Genomic DNA, 26666 nt, shown 5'->3' with positions numbered 1-26666 from the left:
CACACATCTCTGCCTGCCTGCCACTCTCCCTGCCACACATCTCTGCCTGCCTGCCACTCTCCCTGCCACACATCTCTGCCTGCCTGCCACCCTCCCTGCCACACATCTCTGCCTGCCTGCCACCCTCCCTGCCACACATCTCTGCCTACCTGCCACCCTCCCTGCTACACATCTCTCTACTCACCGTCTCTAACCCAGGGTACAGCCTGCCTGCCTGAAATAATCTGCTCTCTCTCTGAAACCACCAGCCATGCCATATGTGTGTGAGATATTGAGCCACAAACACCTCAAGGCAGCATCAATGCCTTACTCAATGCTTTTATATTTTTCTTCAGTATATTTCCACTTTTTATTCTTCGTTATTCATGAACTGATCTGCTATCTGTATAATCATTAACTCGATTTTGCTAAATATAGGAGATATTCTGTCATTTGTTGAAGGATGTTATCTAGCAAGCTTAGCCACACAATGTGGGTGTTGCACTCCTGAGCACTACTGTATCCTCTCTGAAATAATCTGGCCCCTGGCTCCCAAGTAGGTGGGCCTATGTCCTCCCAGGCCCACCCATGGCTGTGCCCCTGCCCAGTCATGGGGAATCCATAGATAAGGACCTAATGAATTTATTTACATTTACTGATTTCATTATATGAACTGTAAATCTTTGAAATTGTTGCATGTTGCTTTTATATTTTTGTTCAGTATATTTCCACTTTTTATTCTTCATTATTCATGAACTGATCTGCTATCTGTATAATCATCAACTCGATTTTGCTAAATATAGGAGATATTCTGTCATTTGTTGAAGGATGTTATCTAGCAAGCTTGATCAAAAACAGTTATTCTATCATTACTAAATATCAGTGTCATTAACTCTAAAATCTTTACATAGTGGTGCAGCCAAGCCGACAAGGTGGTGCAACGCCCCTCTAATTTGGGGAGAACATTAGTGACCATATCTTGGTTTTAAATGTATTAAATGGACATTTCCGACTTGAATGATTAATTATTCCCGGTATTGAAATTGGCCTATTTTCAGGAAAATATTAATCCCGAAGTTTCATGTTTTATTAGTTGTATGTATGGGATACGCATGGTACTGTATACATTGTCCAACTGTCTCTGAGCCTATTGGTATCAAACCTTACCCGATGGTAAGGAAGAGAACAGTTCATGGCTGGTGTGTGGGGTCCTTGATGATGCTGCAGGACTTCCTCAGGCACCGTTTCCAGTAGATGTCCTAGATGGGTGGGAGCATGGTCCCATTGATGTACTGGGCTGTCTTCACCATCCGCTGGAGGGCCCCGGTCCCAGTGATGTACTGGTCCGTCTTCACCACCCGCTGAAGGACCCCGGTCCCAGTGATGTACTGGTCTGTCTTCACCATCCGCTGGAGGGCCCCGGTCCCAGTGATGTACTGGTCCGTCTTCACCACCCGCTGAAGGACCCCGGTCCCAGTGATGTACTGGTCTGTCTTCACCACCCGCTGGAGGGCCCTGGTCCCAGTGATGTACTGGTCCGTCTTCACCACCCGCTGAAGGACCCCGGTCCCAGTGATGTACTGGTCTGTCTTCACCATCCGCTGAAGGACCCCGGTCCCAGTGATGTACTGGTCCGTCTTCACCACCCGCTGGAGGGCCCCGGTCCCAGTGATGTACTGGTCCGTCTTTACCACCCGCTGGAGGGCATAGGTCCCAGTGATGTACTGGTCTGTCTTCACCACCCGCTGGAGGGCCTGGTGGTCGCCGATGGAGCAATTCACGTACCAGGTCATTATGTAACTGGTCAGGAAGCTCTCGATGGTGCAGCGGTAGGTGAGGGTGGTGACCAGACCCAGGGCTCTGAACTTGGTGTCAAGCTTGGAGGGAACGATAGTGTTGAATGCTGAACTGAGATCAATGAACAGCATTCTCACATAGGTGTTCCTCCAGATGTGTTACGGCCATGTGAGGAGCTATGGAAATAGCATCTTCAGTGGATACAAAGTAGATACGTCTCCTTTAAATCTTCATATTTGGTTGCCTTGTAAACCAAACACGATGCAGGTTACTGTAACAATAAACATCTACTTATGTAATCATAGAAAGCACGCAAATGTTGCAGGGCTGTGGAGACAATTCCTATAATAATCTACGCAAAATCTCAAACGGCATTGACCACTGGCACCATGTACTTAAATAGTCTCAATTACAATCCAGGTCATTTGGTTGTGCTAGTAGATGAAGCACATCATTAAGTTGTTGTATAAATAAACTAAATCTAAATAGTTGAACTCTTTTAAATGGTTGAAACCACAGGGATGTTACATTTAGGTGACAACTAAGATGATATGTGATAATACATTGGGAATGTAACACACTTTTGACTGTCTTTTTTGAGTGTGTGAAAATAGGTTGTAATCTCATTGATAAACGTAATCAACCAAATACTACCCGCGTTGAAATGATGTGGCGTGCCCAGTGGGTCAAGTCTATTATAAGAAGTGTATACGCACGTATCGGCACAGTACTGTACAAACTGCATCAGTCATCTTTTATCAACAGACATGTCAAACATATAGGACCAGCAGATCTGAAAATGATCGCTGGTGGTTTTGGAACTGACACATCATATGACAATTCTAATCGGACATAGAGCTCCTACAGTAAGACTGTGAAAACACACGCGGATATCAACACTGCTATTAGTCTGGAGGTGTGTGTGTAAACAGCACTCTCCCTCTCGGTCTTTCATTCCTCCTGACAGACGTTCGAGTGAACCCCCTCTCACGTGGTACTGTAGCCGTTCTCTCCATTGTAGCCAGCACGGAGGCATGGATGTTCCTGTACAGATAGATTCACTATCCCTTAGGCTAAGTCATCAAGCACAGCCTATGCAGAGATTTAAGCAGAAATAAGAAATGGAATCCCCCCCTCTTGTTAAAAGCTAATCCATGTTTAATTAGCCACTGTCTTTGTCCATGCTAAGGATCTATTAAATAATGTAAACAAGGACTATTAAATCAGCCACACTACAGTATGTGGGGTGATATACCTGTTGGTAAAGTCATTATCACGTCTGCTGTGTCTGACTGATTGACTGGTAGAGCTGCTCTCTTCATCTTACAGAGAAAGAGAGACCTTCCTGACAGACAGCAGTGAGTCTCTTGAGGAGATGAAGTTGACACCAGTGTGTCTTCAGTGGAATTCAATGAAGCCAGGCAGGCAGCTCTAGTCTGTCCTATGAGAGATCAACCGCCCAGCACAGTGAGCCCAGACACACACACGTTGGATGGACAGAGTGTGGGAGCCCAGACACACACACACTGTGGATGGACAGGGTGTGGGAGCCCAGACACGCCAGCTAGCAGACACTCTGACTCCCTGAGGAGGACAATGAGAAGGAAGAGGTGCTGGTGGGTGTGGGAGGAATTGAAGTAAGACATGTCTGGTAAGGGGACTATCAGAATAGTGGAATGAAATGGTCAACTGTATAGAGTGTGTGTGTGTGTGTGTAAGTATGCATAGTTCTAATATAGATGAATAATTATTTCCCCATGACAGGAATCAGGCAGGAGGAAACACACCGTACTGTGCAGCACTCCACACTACCAGAGCACATTGCTAAATAACAAAAACATCTCATCAGAGCAGCGGGGGAACTCTCCTCTTTCCTCCTCATTACGAGTTGTTCAACAGAACAAAAGCATGTCACGCATGACACATTACATACTGTATGCTCTGTGCACCTGCCTGCTGCCTGCCACCTGCCTGCCTGCCATCCTGCCTGCCTGCTGCCTGCTGCCTGCTTCCTGCTCGCTGCGTGCCTCTATGTAAACCTCCTGCATATCAGTTTACAGGCAGCACTAAGCCACTACAGCTTCAACACAGCACAGATTGCAAAACAAATCCAACCTATATATTATGCTACAGAGTGAAATTAGTGGGGCATATAGTAACAGCGGTAGGTACTATCAGAGCAAACATGACGAACACAAAGAAATAAGTAAGTTACTCACTCTGTGTCAGCTGTATGCAGTCTTTCTCCCAGATAAATATATCAGAGACCAGTCAAGAAGCAGATGACTAAGACTCGACTCTCTCGCTCTCTCCTTCCGTCTGATCACTCTCAGTCTCAACTCTCTCCTCCCGTCTGATCACTCTCAGTCTCAACTCTCTCCTCCCGTCTGATCACTCTCAGTCTCAACTCTCTCCTCCCATCTGATCACTCTCAGTCTCAACTCTCTCCCTCTGACTGCTACACACCTGCCTGAAAAGCGGAGCCTCTGGGCTGTCACACCAACTTCTGCGCTGCTAGGCTGGCCGTCTTTTTCCTCCCTTTCTAGCACTCTCTCTCTCTAGATCTCTCATTCATCCGTTCTCTCTCTCAAAAAACTATTGTGTTGGCACTCTCCTCCTCTCTCCCTCCCTCTCTTCCTCCCTCTGTGGCATGGTGCCCCTCCCCCACCCATGCTTGAACTGGGATAAAGAAAGCGAGAGAGAGAGAGAGAGAGAGAGAGAGAGAGAGAGAGAGAGAGAAGCCTGCTGCTGAGAGGCTGGGCAGGGCAGGGCAGGGCTGTTTGATGGAGGTTTGTTCTCTTCTCTTCTGCGTTCATTACACCTCACCTTAATTAAACAACATGCCTCCCTAGCTAGGACCGGTTGCTCTGGCAACCAAATCAGTTACACAGGAGAGAATAGATCTGCCCTTCCCCCGACACACGAACAAACACGCAAAAAGGCACGCAAGCACACACACACACAGGCATGCGCGCACACACACACACACACACACACAGGCGCACGCACACACAGGCATGCGCGCACACACACACACACACACACACACACACACACAGGCATGTGCACACACAGGCATGCGCGCGTACACACACACGCACGTAAGTACGCACACACACACACACGCACACACACACACACACACACACACACAGTGAATCGTGAACTTCATATATTGAGTGTGGGTTTATGATGTTTCTATCATTAGTTTTCCAGTAAGAGAGAATCATTTGGATTGAGAGGATAAAAGCATTTCATGACTAATACCAGAGAAACTGTGATTACACACCTGCAATAAACAGGAAAAGCTCATATTTCTCCTGAGTCCTCCTGCCACATTCAGCTTCTAACAGACTTAATGTCCCTGGCGATGTTCTCTTCATCTAAAGCATATGTTTGTTTGTCCCCTCAGGTATGTAGAAAAACTAAGTGGACTTGCCTTTACTAAAACATGTGCTCTGGAGCATAATCATACAGGAGAAGTATGATTCATCCTACTGGTGGTGTTTGGTATGCCAGGAGAGATTACAAGGGATTTATTGAACAGTCTTTATATGTATTTGTGTATTGTAATAATCATCTGCTATTCATGTGTGTAGTGAATTGTTTTAATTCTCTTCCCTTGAAAAGGTGGTGTTAACATGTGAACTAAAAATGTAATACATGTCAAAATATGGTTTCACATTAAATTTACATCTAGTTCACGTTTGAAAATGGGATTTTCACGTCAAACTGCAAATTTCACATACGTCCTTCTCTCCTCGTCTTTTTCACAAAACCCATTTTATGGGAAAGCCATATCCTCTGGGCACAGATGTCAATTCAACGTCTATCCTTAATTTCAAGGTCTATATTTCAACGTCTATATTAATTTCATTGAAATGACATAGAAACAATGTTGATTCAACCAGTGTGTGCCCAGGGGGTAGGTCCCTCCCTTCTGACCTTCTTCTCCAATGGGTTTTGAGAAGGAGGCGATAATAGAGGGTCTTACGTCGATGGACTCCTCCCTTTCTCTCCCTCTCTCGCTCCCCATCTTTCCCTCTAACACCTGCTGTCCTGTCCCACTGTGTTTCCGTTTTCATTCCAGATTGACTGATCTTCATTTCTCTTTGCTTTTTTGAGCTGTTCTTTCCATAATATGGACTTGGTCTTTTACCAAGTAGGGCTATCTTCTGTATACCACCCCTACCTTGTCACACAACTGATTGGCTCAAATGCATTAAGGAGGAAAGAAATTCCACAAATTAACAAAGCACACCTGTTAATTGAAATGAAGTTGGTTGAGAGAATGCTACTTTGAAAAATCTCAAATATATTTAGATTTGTTTCACACTTTTTTGGTTACTATATGATTCCATTTGTTATTTCATAGTTTTGATGTCTTCACTGTTATTCTAAATTTAGAAAATAGTAAAAATAATAAATATATATATATATATATACTTTTTTTTACGCACCAAACAATTAAGGCAACAGGGATCTTGATCCAGGAGGGGATTGAATGTCTCTTCTGTAACCAAGAAGCTTGATCTTGAAATCTAGCGACTTAGCTAGCAAAAGCTTAGCAAACCAAATGAATAGCTGGAGCCCTGAGCTGGATATCATTTATTTGACACATCTCAGATTTCTTGTAGTTATACTTCACTTATAGTTAGTTATAAGCAGCAGCGTAGCACCGAAGCCTCAGCGAGACATGGTTGCCCCCAACCCCAAACATTTTGGGAACAGTATTGAAAATCATACAGTTGGTATTTGAAAATACCCCTGTATACGGTATAAACGGTATATCACCCAAGCCACCAGTAGTGTAGTGTAGAAAGGAACTGCTGGACCACCAGTAGTATATTGAGGAGCGTGACCACCAGCAGTGGAGTGTAGTGAGTAGCTGGTGGGGCTCTGCTGTGACCACCAGTAATATAGTGTAGTGAGGAGCTAGTGGGGCTCTGCTGTGACCACCAGTAATATAGTGTAGTGAGGAGCTAGTGGGGCTCTGCTGTGACCACCAGTAATATAGTGTAGTGAGGAGCTAGTGGGGCTCTGCTGTGACCACCAGTAATATAGTGTAGTGAGTAGCTGGTGGGGCTCTGCTGTGACCACCAGTAATATAGTGTAGTGAGGAGCTAGTGGGGCTCTGCTGTGACCACCAGTAATATAGTGTAGTGAGGAGCTGGTGGGGCTCTGCTGTGACCACCAGTAATATAGTGTAGTGAGGAGCTGGTGGGGCTCTGCTGTGACCACCAGTAATATAGTGTAGTGAGGAGCTGGTGGGGCTCTGCTGTGACCACCAGTAATATAGTGTAGTGAGTAGCTGGTGGGGCTCTGCTGTGACCACCAGTAATATAGTGTAGTGAGGAGCTGGTGGGGCTCTGCTGTGACCACCAGTAATATAGTGTAGTGAGTAGCTGGTGGGGCTCTGCTGTGACCACCAGTAATATAGTGTAGTGAGGAGCTAGTGGGGCTCTGCTGTGACCACCAGTAATATAGTGTAGTGAGGAGCTAGTGGGGCTCTGCTGTGACCACCAGTAATATAGTGTAGTGAGGAGCTGGTGGGGCTCTGCTGTGACCACCAGTAATATAGTGTAGTGAGTAGCTGGTGGGGCTCTGCTGTGACCACCAGTAATATAGTGTAGTGAGGAGCTAGTGGGGCTCTGCTGTGACCACCAGTAATATAGTGTAGTGAGGAGCTGGTGGGGCTCTGCTGTGACCACCAGTAATATAGTGTAGTGAGGAGCTAGTGGGGCTCTGCTGTGACCACCAGTAATATAGTGTAGTGAGTAGCTGGTGGGGCTCTGCTGTGACCACCAGTAATATAGTGTAGTGAGGAGCTGGTGGGGCTCTGCTGTGACCACCAGTAATATAGTGTAGTGAGGAGCTGGTGGGGCTCTGCTGTGACCACCAGTAATATAGTGTAGTGAGTAGCTGGTGGGGCTCTGCTGTGACCACCAGTAATATAGTGTAGTGAGGAGCTGGTGGGGCTCTGCTGTGACCACCAGTAATATAGTGTAGTGAGGAGCTGGTGGGGCTCTGCTGTGACCACCAGTAATATAGTGTAGTGAGGAGCTAGTGGGGCTCTGCTGTGACCACCAGTAATATAGTGTAGTGAGTAGCTGGTGGGGCTCTGCTGTGACCACCAGTAATATAGTGTAGTGAGGAGCTAGTGGGGCTCTGCTGTGACCACCAGTAATATAGTGTAGTGAGGAGCTGGTGTGGCTCTGCTGTGACCACCAGTAATATAGTGTAGTGAGGAGCTGGTGGGGCTCTGCTGTGACCACCAGTAATATAGTGTAGTGAGGAGCTGGTGGGGCTCTGCTGTGACCACCAGTAATATAGTGTAGTGAGGAGCTGGTGGGGCTCTGCTGTGACCACCAGTAATATAGTGTAGTGAGGAGCTGGTGGGGCTCTGCTGTGACCACCAGTAATATAGTGTAGTGAGGAGCTGGTGGGGCTCTGCTGTGACCACCAGTAATATAGTGTAGTGAGTAGCTGGTGGGGCTCTGCTGTGACCACCAGTAATATAGTGTAGTGAGGAGCTAGTGGGGCTCTGCTGTGACCACCAGTAATATAGTGTAGTGAGTAGCTGGTGGGGCTCTGCTGTGACCACCAGTAATATAGTGTAGTGAGGAGCTAGTGGGGCTCTGCTGTGACCACCAGTAATATAGTGTAGTGAGGAGCTGGTGGGGCTCTGCTGTGACCACCAGTAATATAGTGTAGTGAGTAGCTGGTGGGGCTCTGCTGTGACCACCAGTAATATAGTGTAGTGAGGAGCTAGTGGGGCTCTGCTGTGACCACCAGTAATATAGTGTAGTGAGGAGCTAGTGGGGCTCTGCTGTGACCACCAGTAATATAGTGTAGTGAGGAGCTAGTGGGGCTCTGCTGTGACCACCAGTAATATAGTGTAGTGAGGAGCTGGTGGGGCTCTGCTGTGACCACCAGTAATATAGTGTAGTGAGGAGCTAGTGGGGCTCTGCTGTGACCACCAGTAATATAGTGTAGTGAGGAGCTAGTGGGGCTCTGCTGTGACCACCAGTAATATAGTGTAGTGAGTAGCTAGTGGGGCTCTGCTGTGACCACCAGTAATATAGTGTAGTGAGTAGCTGGTGGGGCTCTGCTGTGACCACCAGTAATATAGTGTAGTGAGGAGCTAGTGGGGCTCTGCTGTGACCACCAGTAATATAGTGTAGTGAGGAGCTGGTGGGGCTCTGCTGTGACCACCAGTAATATAGTGTAGTGAGGAGCTGGTGGGGCTCTGCTGTGACCACCAGTAATATAGTGTAGTGAGGAGCTGGTGGGGCTCTGCTGTGACCACCAGTAATATAGTGTAGTGAGGAGCTGGTGGGGCTCTGCTGTGACCACCAGTAAAATAGTGTAGTGAGGAGCTGGTGGGGCTCTGCTGTGACCACCAGTAATATAGTGTAGTGAGGAGCTGGTGGGGCTCTGCTGTGACCACCAGTAATATAGTGTAGTGAGGAGCTGGTGGGGCTCTGCTGTGACCACCAGTAATATAGTGTAGTGAGGAGCTAGTGGGGCTCTGCTGTGACCACCAGTAATATAGTGTAGTGAGTAGCTGGTGGGGCTCTGCTGTGACCACCAGTAATATAGTGTAGTGAGGAGCTAGTGGGGCTCTGCTGTGACCACCAGTAATATAGTGTAGTGAGGAGCTGGTGTGGCTCTGCTGTGACCACCAGTAATATAGTGTAGTGAGGAGCTGGTGGGGCTCTGCTGTGACCACCAGTAATATAGTGTAGTGAGGAGCTGGTGGGGCTCTGCTGTGACCACCAGTAATATAGTGTAGTGAGGAGCTGGTGGGGCTCTGCTGTGACCACCAGTAATATAGTGTAGTGAGGAGCTGGTGGGGCTCTGCTGTGACCACCAGTAATATAGTGTAGTGAGGAGCTGGTGGGGCTCTGCTGTGACCACCAGTAATATAGTGTAGTGAGTAGCTGGTGGGGCTCTGCTGTGACCACCAGTAATATAGTGTAGTGAGGAGCTAGTGGGGCTCTGCTGTGACCACCAGTAATATAGTGTAGTGAGTAGCTGGTGGGGCTCTGCTGTGACCACCAGTAATATAGTGTAGTGAGGAGCTAGTGGGGCTCTGCTGTGACCACCAGTAATATAGTGTAGTGAGGAGCTGGTGGGGCTCTGCTGTGACCACCAGTAATATAGTGTAGTGAGTAGCTGGTGGGGCTCTGCTGTGACCACCAGTAATATAGTGTAGTGAGGAGCTAGTGGGGCTCTGCTGTGACCACCAGTAATATAGTGTAGTGAGGAGCTAGTGGGGCTCTGCTGTGACCACCAGTAATATAGTGTAGTGAGGAGCTAGTGGGGCTCTGCTGTGACCACCAGTAATATAGTGTAGTGAGGAGCTGGTGGGGCTCTGCTGTGACCACCAGTAATATAGTGTAGTGAGGAGCTAGTGGGGCTCTGCTGTGACCACCAGTAATATAGTGTAGTGAGGAGCTAGTGGGGCTCTGCTGTGACCACCAGTAATATAGTGTAGTGAGTAGCTAGTGGGGCTCTGCTGTGACCACCAGTAATATAGTGTAGTGAGTAGCTGGTGGGGCTCTGCTGTGACCACCAGTAATATAGTGTAGTGAGGAGCTAGTGGGGCTCTGCTGTGACCACCAGTAATATAGTGTAGTGAGGAGCTGGTGGGGCTCTGCTGTGACCACCAGTAATATAGTGTAGTGAGGAGCTGGTGGGGCTCTGCTGTGACCACCAGTAATATAGTGTAGTGAGGAGCTGGTGGGGCTCTGCTGTGACCACCAGTAATATAGTGTAGTGAGGAGCTGGTGGGGCTCTGCTGTGACCACCAGTAATATAGTGTAGTGAGGAGCTGGTGGGGCTCTGCTGTGACCACCAGTAATATAGTGTAGTGAGGAGCTGGTGGGGCTCTGCTGTGACCACCAGTAATATAGTGTAGTGAGGAGCTAGTGGGGCTCTGCTGTGACCACCAGTAATATAGTGTAGTGAGGAGCTAGTGGGGCTCTGCTGTGACCACCAGTAATATAGTGTAGTGAGGAGCTGGTGGGGCTCTGCTGTGACCACCAGTAATATAGTGTAGTGAGGAGCTGGTGGGGCTCTGCTGTGACCACCAGTAATATAGTGTAGTGAGGAGCTAGTGGGGCTCTGCTGTGACCACCAGTAATATAGTGTAGTGAGGAGCTAGTGGGGCTCTGCTGTGACCACCAGTAATATAGTGTAGTGAGGAGCTAGTGGGGCTCTGCTGTGACCACCAGTAATATAGTGTAGTGAGGAGCTGGTGGGGCTCTGCTGTGACCACCAGTAATATAGTGTAGTGAGGAGCTAGTGGGGCTCTGCTGTGACCACCAGTAATATAGTGTAGTGAGTAGCTGGTGGGGCTCTGCTGTGACCACCAGTAATATAGTGTAGTGAGGAGCTAGTGGGGCTCTGCTGTGACCACCAGTAATATAGTGTAGTGAGGAGCTGGTGGGGCTCTGCTGTGACCACCAGTAATATAGTGTAGTGAGGAGCTAGTGGGGCTCTGCTGTGACCACCAGTAATATAGTGTAGTGAGGAGCTAGTGGGGCTCTGCTGTGACCACCAGTAATATAGTGTAGTGAGTAGCTGGTGGGGCTCTGCTGTGACCACCAGTAATATAGTGTAGTGAGGAGCTAGTGGGGCTCTGCTGTGACCACCAGTAATATAGTGTAGTGAGGAGCTAGTGGGGCTCTGCTGTGACCACCAGTAATATAGTGTAGTGAGGAGCTGGTGGGGCTCTGCTGTGACCACCAGTAATATAGTGTAGTGAGGAGCTAGTGGGGCTCTGCTGTGACCACCAGTAATATAGTGTAGTGAGGAGCTGGTGGGGCTCTGCTGTGACCACCAGTAATATAGTGTAGTGAGGAGCTAGTGGGGCTCTGCTGTGACCACCAGTAATATAGTGTAGTGAGTAGCTGGTGGGGCTCTGCTGTGACCACCAGTAATATAGTGTAGTGAGTAGCTGGTGGGGCTCTGCTGTGACCACCAGTAATATAGTGTAGTGAGGAGCTAGTGGGGCTCTGCTGTGACCACCAGTAATATAGTGTAGTGAGTAGCTAGTGGGGCTCTGCTGTGACCACCAGTAATATAGTGTAGTGAGGAGCTGGTGGGGCTCTGCTGTGACCACCAGTAATATAGTGTAGTGAGGAGCTGGTGGGGCTCTGCTGTGACCACCAGTAATATAGTGTAGTGAGGAGCTAGTGGGGCTCTGCTGTGACCACCAGTAATATAGTGTAGTGAGTAGCTGGTGGGGCTCTGCTGTGACCACCAGTAATATAGTGTAGTGAGTAGCTGGTGGGGCTCTGCTGTGACCACCAGTAATATAGTGTAGTGAGGAGCTGGTGGGGCTCTGCTGTGACCACCAGTAATATAGTGTAGTGAGGAGCTGGTGGGGCTCTGCTGTGACCACCAGTAATATAGTGTAGTGAGGAGCTGGTGGGGCTCTGCTGTGACCACCAGTAATATAGTGTAGTGAGGAGCTAGTGGGGCTCTGCTGTGACCACCAGTAATATAGTGTAGTGAGTAGCTGGTGGGGCTCTGCTGTGACCACCAGTAATATAGTGTAGTGAGTAGCTGGTGGGGCTCTGCTGTGACCACCAGTAATATAGTGTAGTGAGGAGCTGGTGGGGCTCTGCTGTGACCACCAGTAATATAGTGTAGTGAGGAGCTGGTGGGGCTCTGCTGTGACCACCAGTAATATAGTGTAGTGAGGAGCTAGTGGGGCTCTGCTGTGACCACCAGTAATATAGTGTAGTGAGGAGCTAGTGGGGCTCTGCTGTGACCACCAGTAATATAGTGTAGTGAGGAGCTAGTGGGGCTCTGCTGTGACCACCAGTAATATAGTGTAGTGAGTAGCTGGTGGGGCTCTGCTGTGACCACCAGTAATATAGTGTAGTGAGGAGCTGGTGGGGCTCTGCTGTGACCACCAGTAATATAGTGTAGTGAGTAGCTGGTGGGGCTCTGCTGTGACCACCAGTAATATAGTGTAGTGAGTAGCTGGTGGGGCTCTGCTGTGACCACCAGTAATATAGTGTAGTGAGGAGCTAGTGGGGCTCTGCTGTGACCACCAGTAATATAGTGTAGTGAGGAGCTAGTGGGGCTCTGCTGTGACCACCAGTAATATAGTGTAGTGAGGAGCTAGTGGGGCTCTGCTGTGACCACCAGTAATATAGTGTAGTGAGTAGCTGGTGGGGCTCTGCTGTGACCACCAGTAATATAGTGTAGTGAGTAGCTGGTGGGGCTCTGCTGTGACCACCAGTAATATAGTGTAGTGAGGAGCTGGTGGGGCTCTGCTGTGACCACCAGTAATATAGTGTAGTGAGGAGCTGGTGGGGCTCTGCTGTGACCACCAGTAATATAGTGTAGTGAGGAGCTAGTGGGGCTCTGCTGTGACCACCAGTAATATAGTGTAGTGAGTAGCTGGTGGGGCTCTGCTGTGACCACCAGTAATATAGTGTAGTGAGGAGCTAGTGGGGCTCTGCTGTGACCACCAGTAATATAGTGTAGTGAGTAGCTGGTGGGGCTCTGCTGTGACCACCAGTAATATAGTGTAGTGAGTAGCTGGTGGGGCTCTGCTGTGACCACCAGTAATATAGTGTAGTGAGTAGCTAGTGGGGCTCTGCTGTGACCACCAGTAATATAGTGTAGTGAGTAGCTGGTGGGGCTCTGCTGTGACCACCAGTAATATAGTGTAGTGAGTAGCTGGTGGGGCTCTGCTGTGACCACCAGTAATATAGTGTAGTGAGTAGCTAGTGGGGCTCTGCTGTGACCACCAGTAATATAGTGTAGTGAGTAGCTGGTGGGGCTCTGCTGTGACCACCAGTAATATAGTGTAGTGAGTAGCTGGTGGGGCTCTGCTGTGACCACCAGTAATATAGTGTAGTGAGGAGCTGGTGGGGCTCTGCTGTGACCACCAGTAATATAGTGTAGTGAGGAGCTAGTGGGGCTCTGCTGTGACCACCAGTAATATAGTGTAGTGAGGAGCTGGTGGGGCTCTGCTGTGACCACCAGTAATATAGTGTAGTGAGTAGCTGGTGGGGCTCTGCTGTGACCACCAGTAATATAGTGTAGTGAGTAGCTGGTGGGGCTCTGCTGTGACCACCAGTAATATAGTGTAGTGAGGAGCTGGTGGGGCTCTGCTGTGACCACCAGTAATATAGTGTAGTGAGGAGCTGGTGGGGCTCTGCTGTGACCACCAGTAATATAGTGTAGTGAGTAGCTGGTGGGGCTCTGCTGTGACCACCAGTAATATAGTGTAGTGAGGAGCTGGTGGGGCTCTGCTGTGACCACCAGTAATATAGTGTAGTGAGTAGCTGGTGGGGCTCTGCTGTGACCACCAGTAATATAGTGTAGTGAGGAGCTGGTGGGGCTCTGCTGTGACCACCAGTAATATAGTGTAGTGGGGAGCTGGTGGGGCTCTGCTGTGACCACCAGTAATATAGTGTAGTGAGTAGCTGGTGGGGCTCTGCTGTGACCACCAGTAATATAGTGTAGTGAGGAGCTGGTGGGGCTCTGCTGTGACCACCAGTAATATAGTGTAGTGAGGAGCTGGTGGGGCTCTGCTGTGACCACCAGTAATATAGTGTAGTGAGGAGCTGGTGGGGCTCTGCTGTGACCACCAGTAATATAGTGTAGTGAGTAGCTGGAGGGGCTCTGCTGTGACCACCAGTAATATAGTGTAGTGAGGAGCTGGTGGGGCTCTGCTGTGACCACCAGTAATATAGTGTAGTGAGTAGCTGGTGGGGCTCTGCTGTGACCACCAGTAATATAGTGTAGTGAGTAGCTGGTGGGGCTCTGCTGTGACCACCAGTAATATAGTGTAGTGAGTAGCTGGTGGGGCTCTGCTGTGACCACCAGTAATATAGTGTAGTGAGGAGCTGGTGGGGCTCTGCTGTGACCACCAGTAATATAGTGTAGTGAGGAGCTGGTGGGGCTCTGCTGTGACCACCAGTAATATAGTGTAGTGAGGAGCTAGTGGGGCTCTGCTGTGACCACCAGTAATATAGTGTAGTGAGGAGCTGGTGGGGCTCTGCTGTGACCACCAGTAATATAGTGTAGTGAGTAGCTGGTGGGGCTCTGCTGTGACCACCAGTAATATAGTGTAGTGAGTAGCTGGTGGGGCTCTGCTGTGACCACCAGTAATATAGTGTAGTGAGGAGCTGGTGGGGCTCTGCTGTGACCACCAGTAATATAGTGTAGTGAGTAGCTGGTGGGGCTCTGCTGTGACCACCAGTAATATAGTGTAGTGAGTAGCTGGTGGGGCTCTGCTGTGACCACCAGTAATATAGTGTAGTGAGGAGCTGGTGGGGCTCTGCTGTGACCACCAGTAATATAGTGTAGTGAGGAGCTGGTGGGGCTCTGCTGTGACCACCAGTAATATAGTGTAGTGAGTAGCTGGTGGGGCTCTGCTGTGACCACCAGTAATATAGTGTAGTGAGGAGCTGGTGGGGCTCTGCTGTGACCACCAGTAATATAGTGTAGTGAGTAGCTGGTGGGGCTCTGCTGTGACCACCAGTAATATAGTGTAGTGAGGAGCTGGTGGGGCTCTGCTGTGACCACCAGTAATATAGTGTAGTGAGGAGCTGGTGGGGCTCTGCTGTGACCACCAGTAATATAGTGTAGTGAGGAGCTGGTGGGGCTCTGCTGTGACCACCAGTAATATAGTGTAGTGAGGAGCTAGTGGGGCTCTGCTGTGACCACCAGTAATATAGTGTAGTGAGTAGCTGGTGGGGCTCTGCTGTGACCACCAGTAATATAGTGTAGTGAGGAGCTAGTGGGGCTCTGCTGTGACCACCAGTAATATAGTGTAGTGAGGAGCTGGTGGGGCTCTGCTGTGACCACCAGTAATATAGTGTAGTGAGGAGCTGGTGGGGCTCTGCTGTGACCACCAGTAATATAGTGTAGTGAGGAGCTGGTGGGGCTCTGCTGTGACCACCAGTAATATAGTGTAGTGAGTAGCTGGTGGGGCTCTGCTGTGACCACCAGTAATATAGTGTAGTGAGTAGCTGGTGGGGCTCTGCTGTGACCACCAGTAATATAGTGTAGTGAGTAGCTGGTGGGGCTCTGCTGTGACCACCAGTAATATAGTGTAGTGAGGAGCTGGTGGGGCTCTGCTGTGACCACCAGTAATATAGTGTAGTGAGGAGCTGGTGGGGCTCTGCTGTGACCACCAGTAATATAGTGTAGTGAGGAGCTAGTGGGGCTCTGCTGTGACCACCAGTAATATAGTGTAGTGAGGAGCTGGTGGGGCTCTGCTGTGACCACCAGTAATATAGTGTAGTGAGTAGCTGGTGGGGCTCTGCTGTGACCACCAGTAATATAGTGTAGTGAGTAGCTGGTGGGGCTCTGCTGTGACCACCAGTAATATAGTGTAGTGAGGAGCTGGTGGGGCTCTGCTGTGACCACCAGTAATATAGTGTAGTGAGTAGCTGGTGGGGCTCTGCTGTGACCACCAGTAATATAGTGTAGTGAGTAGCTGGTGGGGCTCTGCTGTGACCACCAGTAATATAGTGTAGTGAGGAGCTGGTGGGGCTCTGCTGTGACCACCAGTAATATAGTGTAGTGAGGAGCTGGTGGGGCTCTGCTGTGACCACCAGTAATATAGTGTAGTGAGTAGCTGGTGGGGCTCTGCTGTGACCACCAGTAATATAGTGTAGTGAGGAGCTGGTGGGGCTCTGCTGTGACCACCAGTAATATAGTGTAGTGAGTAGCTGGTGGGGCTCTGCTGTGACCACCAGTAATATAGTGTAGTGAGGAGCTGGTGGGGCTCTGCTGTGACCACCAGTAATATAGTGTAGTGAGGAGCTGGTGGGGCTCTGCTGTGACCACCAGTAATATAGTGTAGTGAGGAGCTGGTGGGGCTCTGCTGTGACCACCAGTAATATAGTGTAGTGAGGAGCTAGTGGGGCTCTGCTGTGACCACCAGTAATATAGTGTAGTGAGTAGCTGGTGGGGCTCTGCTGTGACCACCAGTAATATAGTGTAGTGAGGAGCTAGTGGGGCTCTGCTGTGACCACCAGTAATATAGTGTAGTGAGGAGCTGGTGGGGCTCTGCTGTGACCACCAGTAATATAGTGTAGTGAGGAGCTGGTGGGGCTCTGCTGTGACCACCAGTAATATAGTGTAGTGAGGAGCTGGTGGGGCTCTGCTGTGACCACCAGTAATATAGTGTAGTGAGGAGCTGGTGGGGCTCTGCTGTGACCACCAGTAATATAGTGTAGTGAGTAGCTGGTGGGGCTCTGCTGTGACCACCAGTAATATAGTGTAGTGAGGAGCTAGTGGGGCTCTGCTGTGACCACCAGTAATATAGTGTAGTGAGGAGCTAGTGGGGCTCTGCTGTGACCACCAGTAATATAGTGTAGTGAGGAGCTGGTGGGGCTCTGCTGTGACCACCAGTAATATAGTGTAGTGAGGAGCTGGTGGGGCTCTGCTGTGACCACCAGTAATATAGTGTAGTGAGGAGCTGGTGGGGCTCTGCTGTGACCACCAGTAATATAGTGTAGTGAGGAGCTGGTGGGGCTCTGCTGTGACCACCAGTAATATAGTGTAGTGAGGAGCTGGTGGGGCTCTGCTGTGACCACCAGTAATATAGTGTAGTGAGGAGCTGGTGGGGCTCTGCTGTGACCACCAGTAATATAGTGTAGTGAGGAGCTGGTGGGGCTCTGCTGTGACCACCAGTAATATAGTGTAGTGAGGAGCTGGTGGGGCTCTGCTGTGACCACCAGTAATATAGTGTAGTGAGGAGCTGGTGGGGCTCTGCTGTGACCACCAGTAATATAGTGTAGTGAGGAGCTGGTGGGGCTCTGCTGTGACCACCAGTAATATAGTGTAGTGAGGAGCTGGTGGGGCTCTGCTGTGACCACCAGTAATATAGTGTAGTGAGTAGCTGGTGGGGCTCTGCTGTGACCACCAGTAATATAGTGTAGTGAGTAGCTGGTGGGGCTCTGCTGTGACCACCAGTAATATAGTGTAGTGAGGAGCTAGTGGGGCTCTGCTGTGACCACCAGTAATATAGTGTAGTGAGGAGCTGGTGGGGCTCTGCTGTGACCACCAGTAATATAGTGTAGTGAGTAGCTGGTGGGGCTCTGCTGTGACCACCAGTAATATAGTGTAGTGAGTAGCTGGTGGGGCTCTGCTGTGACCACCAGTAATATAGTGTAGTGAGGAGCTAGTGGGGCTCTGCTGTGACCACCAGTAATATAGTGTAGTGAGGAGCTGGTGGGGCTCTGCTGTGACCACCAGTAATATAGTGTAGTGAGGAGCTGGTGGGGCTCTGCTGTGACCACCAGTAATATAGTGTAGTGAGGAGCTGGTGGGGCTCTGCTGTGACCACCAGTAATATAGTGTAGTGAGGAGCTGGTGGGGCTCTGCTGTGACCACCAGTAATATAGTGTAGTGAGGAGCTGGTGGGGCTCTGCTGTGACCACCAGTAATATAGTGTAGTGAGGAGCTGGTGGGGCTCTGCTGTGACCACCAGTAATATAGTGTAGTGAGGAGCTGGTGGGGCTCTGCTGTGACCACCAGTAATATAGTGTAGTGAGGAGCTGGTGGGGCTCTGCTGTGACCACCAGTAATATAGTGTAGTGAGGAGCTGGTGGGGCTCTGCTGTGACCACCAGTAATATAGTGTAGTGAGGAGCTGGTGGGGCTCTGCTGTGACCACCAGTAATATAGTGTAGTGAGGAGCTGGTGGGGCTCTGCTGTGACCACCAGTAATATAGTGTAGTGAGGAGCTGGTGGGGCTCTGCTGTGACCACCAGTAATATAGTGTAGTGAGTAGCTGGTGGGGCTCTGCTGTGACCACCAGTAATATAGTGTAGTGAGTAGCTGGTGGGGCTCTGCTGTGACCACCAGTAATATAGTGTAGTGAGGAGCTGGTGGGGCTCTGCTGTGACCACCAGTAATATAGTGTAGTGAGGAGCTGGTGGGGCTCTGCTGTGACCACCAGTAATATAGTGTAGTGAGGAGCTGGTGGGGCTCTGCTGTGACCACCAGTAATATAGTGTAGTGAGTAGCTGGTGGGGCTCTGCTGTGACCACCAGTAATATAGTGTAGTGAGGAGCTGGTGGGGCTCTGCTGTGACCACCAGTAATATAGTGTAGTGAGGAGCTGGTGGGGCTCTGCTGTGACCACCAGTAATATAGTGTAGTGAGGAGCTGGTGGGGCTCTGCTGTGACCACCAGTAATATAGTGTAGTGAGGAGCTGGTGGGGCTCTGCTGTGACCACCAGTAATATAGTGTAGTGAGGAGCTGGTGGGGCTCTGCTGTGACCACCAGTAATATAGTGTAGTGAGGAGCTGGTGGGGCTCTGCTGTGACCACCAGTAATATAGTGTAGTGAGGAGCTGGTGGGGCTCTGCTGTGACCACCAGTAATATAGTGTAGTGAGGAGCTGGTGGGGCTCTGCTGTGACCACCAGTAATATAGTGTAGTGAGGAGCTGGTGGGGCTCTGCTGTGACCACCAGTAATATAGTGTAGTGAGTAGCTGGTGGGGCTCTGCTGTGACCACCAGTAATATAGTGTAGTGAGTAGCTGGTGGGGCTCTGCTGTGACCACCAGTAATATAGTGTAGTGAGGAGCTAGTGGGGCTCTGCTGTGACCACCAGTAATATAGTGTAGTGAGGAGCTGGTGGGGCTCTGCTGTGACCACCAGTAATATAGTGTAGTGAGTAGCTGGTGGGGCTCTGCTGTGACCACCAGTAATATAGTGTAGTGAGTAGCTGGTGGGGCTCTGCTGTGACCACCAGTAATATAGTGTAGTGAGGAGCTAGTGGGGCTCTGCTGTGACCACCAGTAATATAGTGTAGTGAGGAGCTGGTGGGGCTCTGCTGTGACCACCAGTAATATAGTGTAGTGAGGAGCTGGTGGGGCTCTGCTGTGACCACCAGTAATATAGTGTAGTGAGGAGCTGGTGGGGCTCTGCTGTGACCACCAGTAATATAGTGTAGTGAGGAGCTGGTGGGGCTCTGCTGTGACCACCAGTAATATAGTGTAGTGAGGAGCTGGTGGGGCTCTGCTGTGACCACCAGTAATATAGTGTAGTGAGGAGCTGGTGGGGCTCTGCTGTGACCACCAGTAATATAGTGTAGTGAGGAGCTGGTGGGGCTCTGCTGTGACCACCAGTAATATAGTGTAGTGAGGAGCTGGTGGGGCTCTGCTGTGACCACCAGTAATATAGTGTAGTGAGGAGCTGGTGGGGCTCTGCTGTGACCACCAGTAATATAGTGTAGTGAGGAGCTGGTGGGGCTCTGCTGTGACCACCAGTAATATAGTGTAGTGAGGAGCTGGTGGGGCTCTGCTGTGACCACCAGTAATATAGTGTAGTGAGGAGCTGGTGGGGCTCTGCTGTGACCACCAGTAATATAGTGTAGTGAGTAGCTGGTGGGGCTCTGCTGTGACCACCAGTAATATAGTGTAGTGAGTAGCTGGTGGGGCTCTGCTGTGACCACCAGTAATATAGTGTAGTGAGGAGCTGGTGGGGCTCTGCTGTGACCACCAGTAATATAGTGTAGTGAGGAGCTGGTGGGGCTCTGCTGTGACCACCAGTAATATAGTGTAGTGAGGAGCTGGTGGGGCTCTGCTGTGACCACCAGTAATATAGTGTAGTGAGTAGCTGGTGGGGCTCTGCTGTGACCACCAGTAATATAGTGTAGTGAGGAGCTGGTGGGGCTCTGCTGTGACCACCAGTAATATAGTGTAGTGAGTAGCTGGTGGGGCTCTGCTGTGACCACCAGTAATATAGTGTAGTGAGGAGCTGGTGGGGCTCTGCTGTGACCACCAGTAATATAGTGTAGTGAGGAGCTGGTGGGGCTCTGCTGTGACCACCAGTAATATAGTGTAGTGAGGAGCTGGTGGGGCTCTGCTGTGACCACCAGTAATATAGTGTAGTGAGTAGCTGGTGGGGCTCTGCTGTGACCACCAGTAATATAGTGTAGTGAGGAGCTGGTGGGGCTCTGCTGTGACCACCAGTAATATAGTGTAGTGAGGAGCTGGTGGGGCTCTGCTGTGACCACCAGTAATATAGTGTAGTGAGGAGCTGGTGGGGCTCTGCTGTGACCACCAGTAATATAGTGTAGTGAGTAGCTGGTGGGGCTCTGCTGTGACCACCAGTAATATAGTGTAGTGAGGAGCTGGTGGGGCTCTGCTGTGACCACCAGTAATATAGTGTAGTGAGTAGCTGGTGGGGCTCTGCTGTGACCACCAGTAATATAGTGTAGTGAGGAGCTGGTGGGGCTCTGCTGTGACCACCAGTAATATAGTGTAGTGAGGAGCTGGTGGGGCTCTGCTGTGACCACCAGTAATATAGTGTAGTGAGGAGCTGGTGGGGCTCTGCTGTGACCACCAGTAATATAGTGTAGTGAGGAGCTAGTGGGGCTCTGCTGTGACCACCAGTAATATAGTGTAGTGAGGAGCTGGTGGGGCTCTGCTGTGACCACCAGTAATATAGTGTAGTGAGGAGCTGGTGGGGCTCTGCTGTGACCACCAGTAATATAGTGTAGTGAGGAGCTGGTGGGGCTCTGCTGTGACCACCAGTAATATAGTGTAGTGAGGAGCTAGTGGGGCTCTGCTGTGACCACCAGTAATATAGTGTAGTGAGGAGCTGGTGGGGCTCTGCTGTGACCACCAGTAATATAGTGTAGTGAGGAGCTGGTGGGGCTCTGCTGTGACCACCAGTAATATAGTGTAGTGAGGAGCTGGTGGGGCTCTGCTGTGACCACCAGTAATATAGTGTAGTGAGGAGCTGGTGGGGCTCTGCTGTGACCACCAGTAATATAGTGTAGTGAGGAGCTGGTGGGGCTCTGCTGTGACCACCAGTAATATAGTGTAGTGAGGAGCTGGTGGGGCTCTGCTGTGACCACCAGTAATATAGTGTAGTGAGGAGCTGGTGGGGCTCTGCTGTGACCACCAGTAATATAGTGTAGTGAGTAGCTGGTGGGGCTCTGCTGTGACCACCAGTAATATAGTGTAGTGAGGAGCTGGTGGGGCTCTGCTGTGACCACCAGTAATATAGTGTAGTGAGGAGCTGGTGGGGCTCTGCTGTGACCACCAGTAATATAGTGTAGTGAGGAGCTGGTGGGGCTCTGCTGTGACCACCAGTAATATAGTGTAGTGAGGAGCTGGTGGGGCTCTGCTGTGACCACCAGTAATATAGTGTAGTGAGGAGCTGGTGGGGCTCTGCTGTGACCACCAGTAATATAGTGTAGTGAGGAGCTGGTGGGGCTCTGCTGTGACCACCAGTAATATAGTGTAGTGAGGAGCTGGTGGGGCTCTGCTGTGACCACCAGTAATATAGTGTAGTGAGGAGCTGGTGGGGCTCTGCTGTGACCACCAGTAATATAGTGTAGTGAGGAGCTGGTGGGGCTCTGCTGTGACTACTACATTTCATGTGTGTCAATATATGAGCTGAAGGGAAAAAGACAGAAACCAAACCACTATGATTACTTCTGTCTTTCCCCTCTCATTTACTGGTGTGTCAGAGAGAGGCAGAGACCAGCGTTTGCGTGGATGGAGAGGAGAGCTGTCCAGGGTGTAATCTGTGAGATCTGGATGGCTGGCTGATTGCGTGTGACCATCAGTTGACCCCAGAGCCTGCCCGGGGTTTACGACCCCATCACATCTCAGATACCTGGCGGTATTATTGACTGTTGATATGGCTCTGCCTCGGATACCTGGCGGTATTATTGACTGTTGATATGGCTCTGCCTCGGATACCTGGCGGTATTATTGACTGTTGATATGGCTCTGCCTCGGATACCTGGCGGTATTATTGACTGTTGATATGGCTCTGCCTCGGATACCTGGCGGTATTATTGACTGTTGATATGGCTCTGCCTCGGATACCTGGCGGTATTATTGACTGTTGATATGGCTTTAACATGAGGAGGAAATAAACCTGTTGCTTTAAAAATATAGCAAGCAGATGTTCTGTGTGTCCTCCTTCGTGTCTTTCTTTATAAATCTAGCCTCTTGCTTAAAAAATGAACATGGGCTGGCTTACATGTCGTATTTGCGCCAACAGTACATGCTAATTTAATTTCCAAACAACATTCATACAGTAGCACTGTGATAGATGTAACATCTAATTTTGCCTACATGTTCAGTAAACATGTGAATTCTGCAACACTCCCAGTGTCTCTGTCAGTCCCCATGTCCCCTCCATTCCCTCTAACACATTAACATCATGGCAGATGTTTGCAGTCAGCCTCTGGCTTAATAAGGCGTATGTGGCAGGGGGTTTTAACGATCACGGATTACAAACAGAAAGCCAGTCACGCTCACGGACACCAATGCCACCCTATCAGACGTGCTAAACACTTTTTTATCACACTTGGAGCAAAACGACTCTGAGCTGCCGAGGAGAGCCCCGGAGGACAACGAGGGCTGCGTGTTTACAGTCTCCAAGGAGGATGTAAGTAAGTCATTCAAAAGTATTAACCCTCGCAAGGCTTCCGGCCCAGACAACGTCCCTAGCCGCGCCTTCTGAGCATGAGCAGATCAGCAAGCTGTTGTGTTCTCCAACATTTGCAATCTCTCTCTAGCTCAGGCCATCTGCTTCAAGATGTTCACTATCATCCCCGTGCTTAACAAAAGGAAAGGAACTGAACGACTACTGACCCGTAGCACTCACTTTGGTCATCATGAATTGCTTCGAGATGCTCGTCAAAGACCACATCACCTCCTCCCATGGACAATGCACTGCACACTGCACACTGCACTCACGCACCTGGACAAGAGGAATGATTATACGAGGAGGCTGTTCATCGACTACAGCTCGGTCTTCAATACCATAGTGCCCTCTAAGCTCACCACAAAGCTCACAGCCGTGGGTCTGAACTCCTCCCTATGCAACTGGACGAGTTCTTCCTGACGGGCCGCCTCCAGGTGAATGTAGGTAACATTACCTCCTCCACACAGATCCTCAACACAGAGCCCCCCCCCCCCCCCCCCCCCCCCCCCCTCAACAGACATATAGCCAGTCCCCACCCCAATTAACATGTATCATGCTGAATAGCCACCACTACTCCTACCCCTCTAACCTAATCTATGTTCCAAACAGGTCACATCCCATCATGATGTCCAGCTCTTACTCTTAGATTATATCATGTCTTATTGTTGTTGCATTGTCCAGAAGGAACATGTAAGTCTGTGTTTAGTTGGATGGTGTATACCATGTGTATCCTGCACATACCACTAATAAAACTGGAAACTTTCTCTGTCCTGCGCTGGACTGACCTGGCTGCCACCAGTCACTCTTGGCCTGTCCTGGTCTGTCCTTTAACAGCCAGACAGGAGCAGAGCATGTGTTGTGAATGAACACATAAATAACGCCTGCTGAACTAAGATCCACCTGCTCCCCCCAGGGGCCCTTGAAATGTCCATCTCAGCCCTCAGACCTTGTGATGGAGCTGGCCCAAATGGGCACAATTTCAGATGGATGGGAGAGCGATTGTCCCCAAGGAAAAAAGCAATTCCTTTTAAGCATTGCTTTAGACAGGCTAATGTGATGCATCACTGTCTCCTCTCTCTCTGTGTGGTGTGTGTGTGTGTGTGTGTGTGTGTGTGTGTGTGTGTGTGTGTGTGTGTGTGTGTGTGTGTGTGTGTGTGTGTATCCGTACCCGCATGTGTGCATGTGTGCGTGTGGTGTGGGTGACAGTGTTCATTTTGGCACTCATTTCGATTTAGTCGTAGTCATTTTGACTAAATAAGTCAGTCAAATTTTCCGTCAGTTCAATACTGATTTAGACTATTGTCAAACTTACAAAAAACAGTGGGAAATTTTAGTCAACTATATTCCCTTTCATTTTAGTCACATCACATTTGCATTGCCTCATTAACCTCTAGTAAACAGAAATCACTGACTGCCATGTGCACAAACGTACATAACCTTGTCCTACCAACATATTGTTCTGCATACCACCCTATTCTCTTCACAACAGCAGAAATATGACAAACATGTATGAGAGTAGTATGGGTTTCACAGCATCATCGCCATCGTTTTCCACGTTGTCATCAACGTTCCACAGATGCCGCAGCCACATCGGTGTCCAAAGTAGAATGGGCTAATGACTTTGAACGAAAGCGAATGACTGTTTCGAGACACTAAACCTCGAGTCCGAATCGAGTGCCAAATCCCCTGTGCTCGAGTCCGAGTTCCCTATGTTCAAGTTCGAGTCACCAATAGTCGAGTCACAAGTCCCTATGGCTTAATTCCCAGTGCTCGAGTCCTGGTCCAAGGCTACTGGTAATGTTACAAGGGTCATGTTCAGTTGCAGATAGAAATGACATGAATAGAGCCGCCATTATTTCTTATTATATGTCAGAGAGGCATATTTGTTCTACATGGCATATTTCTATCTGAATGTTCCAAAATGTTGTGTCCCGCTGAAGTTGGTAGCTATAGGTAGCTAATGAAGTAACACGACTGAAAAGGTGTAGCCTAAACAAATGGTTAACGATACGGTTCGCAAGTAGCCTAGTTTTAGAATGGCCCGTGATATGCGGCCTGCCAATGAACTTCAGAAAGAAAAAAATTTAGCCGCGGTATTACGGGTCATATCTTTTGAACGGTAAGGGTTAGAATCAAGCCCTTTTCTCTGAGGAAAATAGGGAGGCTTGGCTACATTGGCTACAGAACCTGGCTATGAAATGCAGTGGGGAAAGTGGGAAGGTTATGTGAGACTACAAATTCAAAGACAGATTACTTTTCTATACTCAAGGGAGAGAAAAACAGCTAGACTGTTGTTTTACTATTAAACTCAATACTGTGAGCCAGAGCGGAACCTGTCTGCCCACACTCCTCCTCTTCTTCTTCTTTGGAATTCGGATGGCGGATCGCTGACAACTTTTAGGTGCATATACCGCCACCTACTGTACTGGAGTGTGAGGCCAGTCACAGCCTACCAACATTAAATTATCTTCATTAGTCCTGTTCCTCTATGAAATATAGCCCCAGACACCACCACTTACACTCAATAAAAACCCACTACCCCATTCCACTACTTTGCACCATGCCAACAGTCTGGGAGGACAGGAACCACCACTCAACACACCCTGTAGCTCTTCTGAAGTCAAATCTTGTATACCCAAATAGTTCTCTGCAGCTGCCACCACAACATATATTTTCTGTGATTTACGATATATTTTCTGTGATCTCTGCGGTACGGATGATAACCATTACTATGAACGCTAAGAAGCCAACCTTGATGAAGCATAAATCACTCGTTGGCCTATACCTCTGTGCTGGCACCAATCTACTACTCACTGTAATCCTCTCAGGATCCCGCACCCTTGACCCATCCTCCTCCACTTGCTTCACTGCCTCAGCATACGGCACTTCCTGCACTACTTTGACTCTGGCCACTCAATTGGTCTCTCTAGCACCGGACACTTCCGATCCCCAGCAACATGGACACCCCTACAGTTAACAAACACAACTTTATCCACCAAAACTCGACCATCCTTCCATGCCCTCCTGCACACTTACCACATCTCCTTCCTGCACACTGCTGCGACATGGCCATAAACGTTGCACCTGTTTTTTTCTGGGTCTATTTAGTCAGTTATAGTCTTGTCAATTGCCTCTGCGAAATAGGTGTTTGACAAATATTTTTGTCACTTTTTTGTTGAGGAAATGAACACAAGCATCACATCCCAAGAGTAGTCTTTGTAAAATCCTTTCCAAACATTACAATTCAAGTACTTCTCAGCATGGGTGTAATGGTATTCCTCTCTGTGTGTTTTCCCTGCACGGAGCCATGCATCATGTGTCACATGCATCACACACGCCAGCACACACGTCCTATCCCATCCACTCAGAGCAATGTGACACACAGGTCACCTCTGGGCAAATACGATGAATTGCATATCCTACTAAAAGTGCACAATTCTCAA

At 49.3% G+C, this 26666-nt stretch overlaps 1 protein-coding gene across 18 annotated transcripts in view; it reads right to left on the bottom strand.

The window, feature by feature from the left end:
• Positions 1-26666, bottom strand: part of LOC110492141 (rap1 GTPase-activating protein 1) — a 125389-nt gene that overhangs the window by 32415 nt on the left and 66308 nt on the right. For 3 of the 18 annotated variants that reach the window (XM_036947072.1, XM_036947067.1, XM_036947071.1), the window contains exon 1: positions 3996-4367. The exons of the other annotated variants lie outside the window; for them this stretch is intronic. The gene's annotated coding sequence lies outside the window, so the exon portion shown is untranslated. Of the gene's footprint in view, positions 1-3995; positions 4368-26666 lie in introns of those variants that run through there. 18 annotated transcript variants of the gene reach the window in all.

This window comes from Oncorhynchus mykiss, chromosome 16 (assembly GCF_013265735.2).
Source record: "Oncorhynchus mykiss isolate Arlee chromosome 16, USDA_OmykA_1.1, whole genome shotgun sequence".
In the NCBI taxonomy this organism is placed as follows: domain Eukaryota; kingdom Metazoa; phylum Chordata; class Actinopteri; order Salmoniformes; family Salmonidae; genus Oncorhynchus; species Oncorhynchus mykiss.
This window is presented reverse-complemented; position numbering and strand designations above follow the sequence as displayed.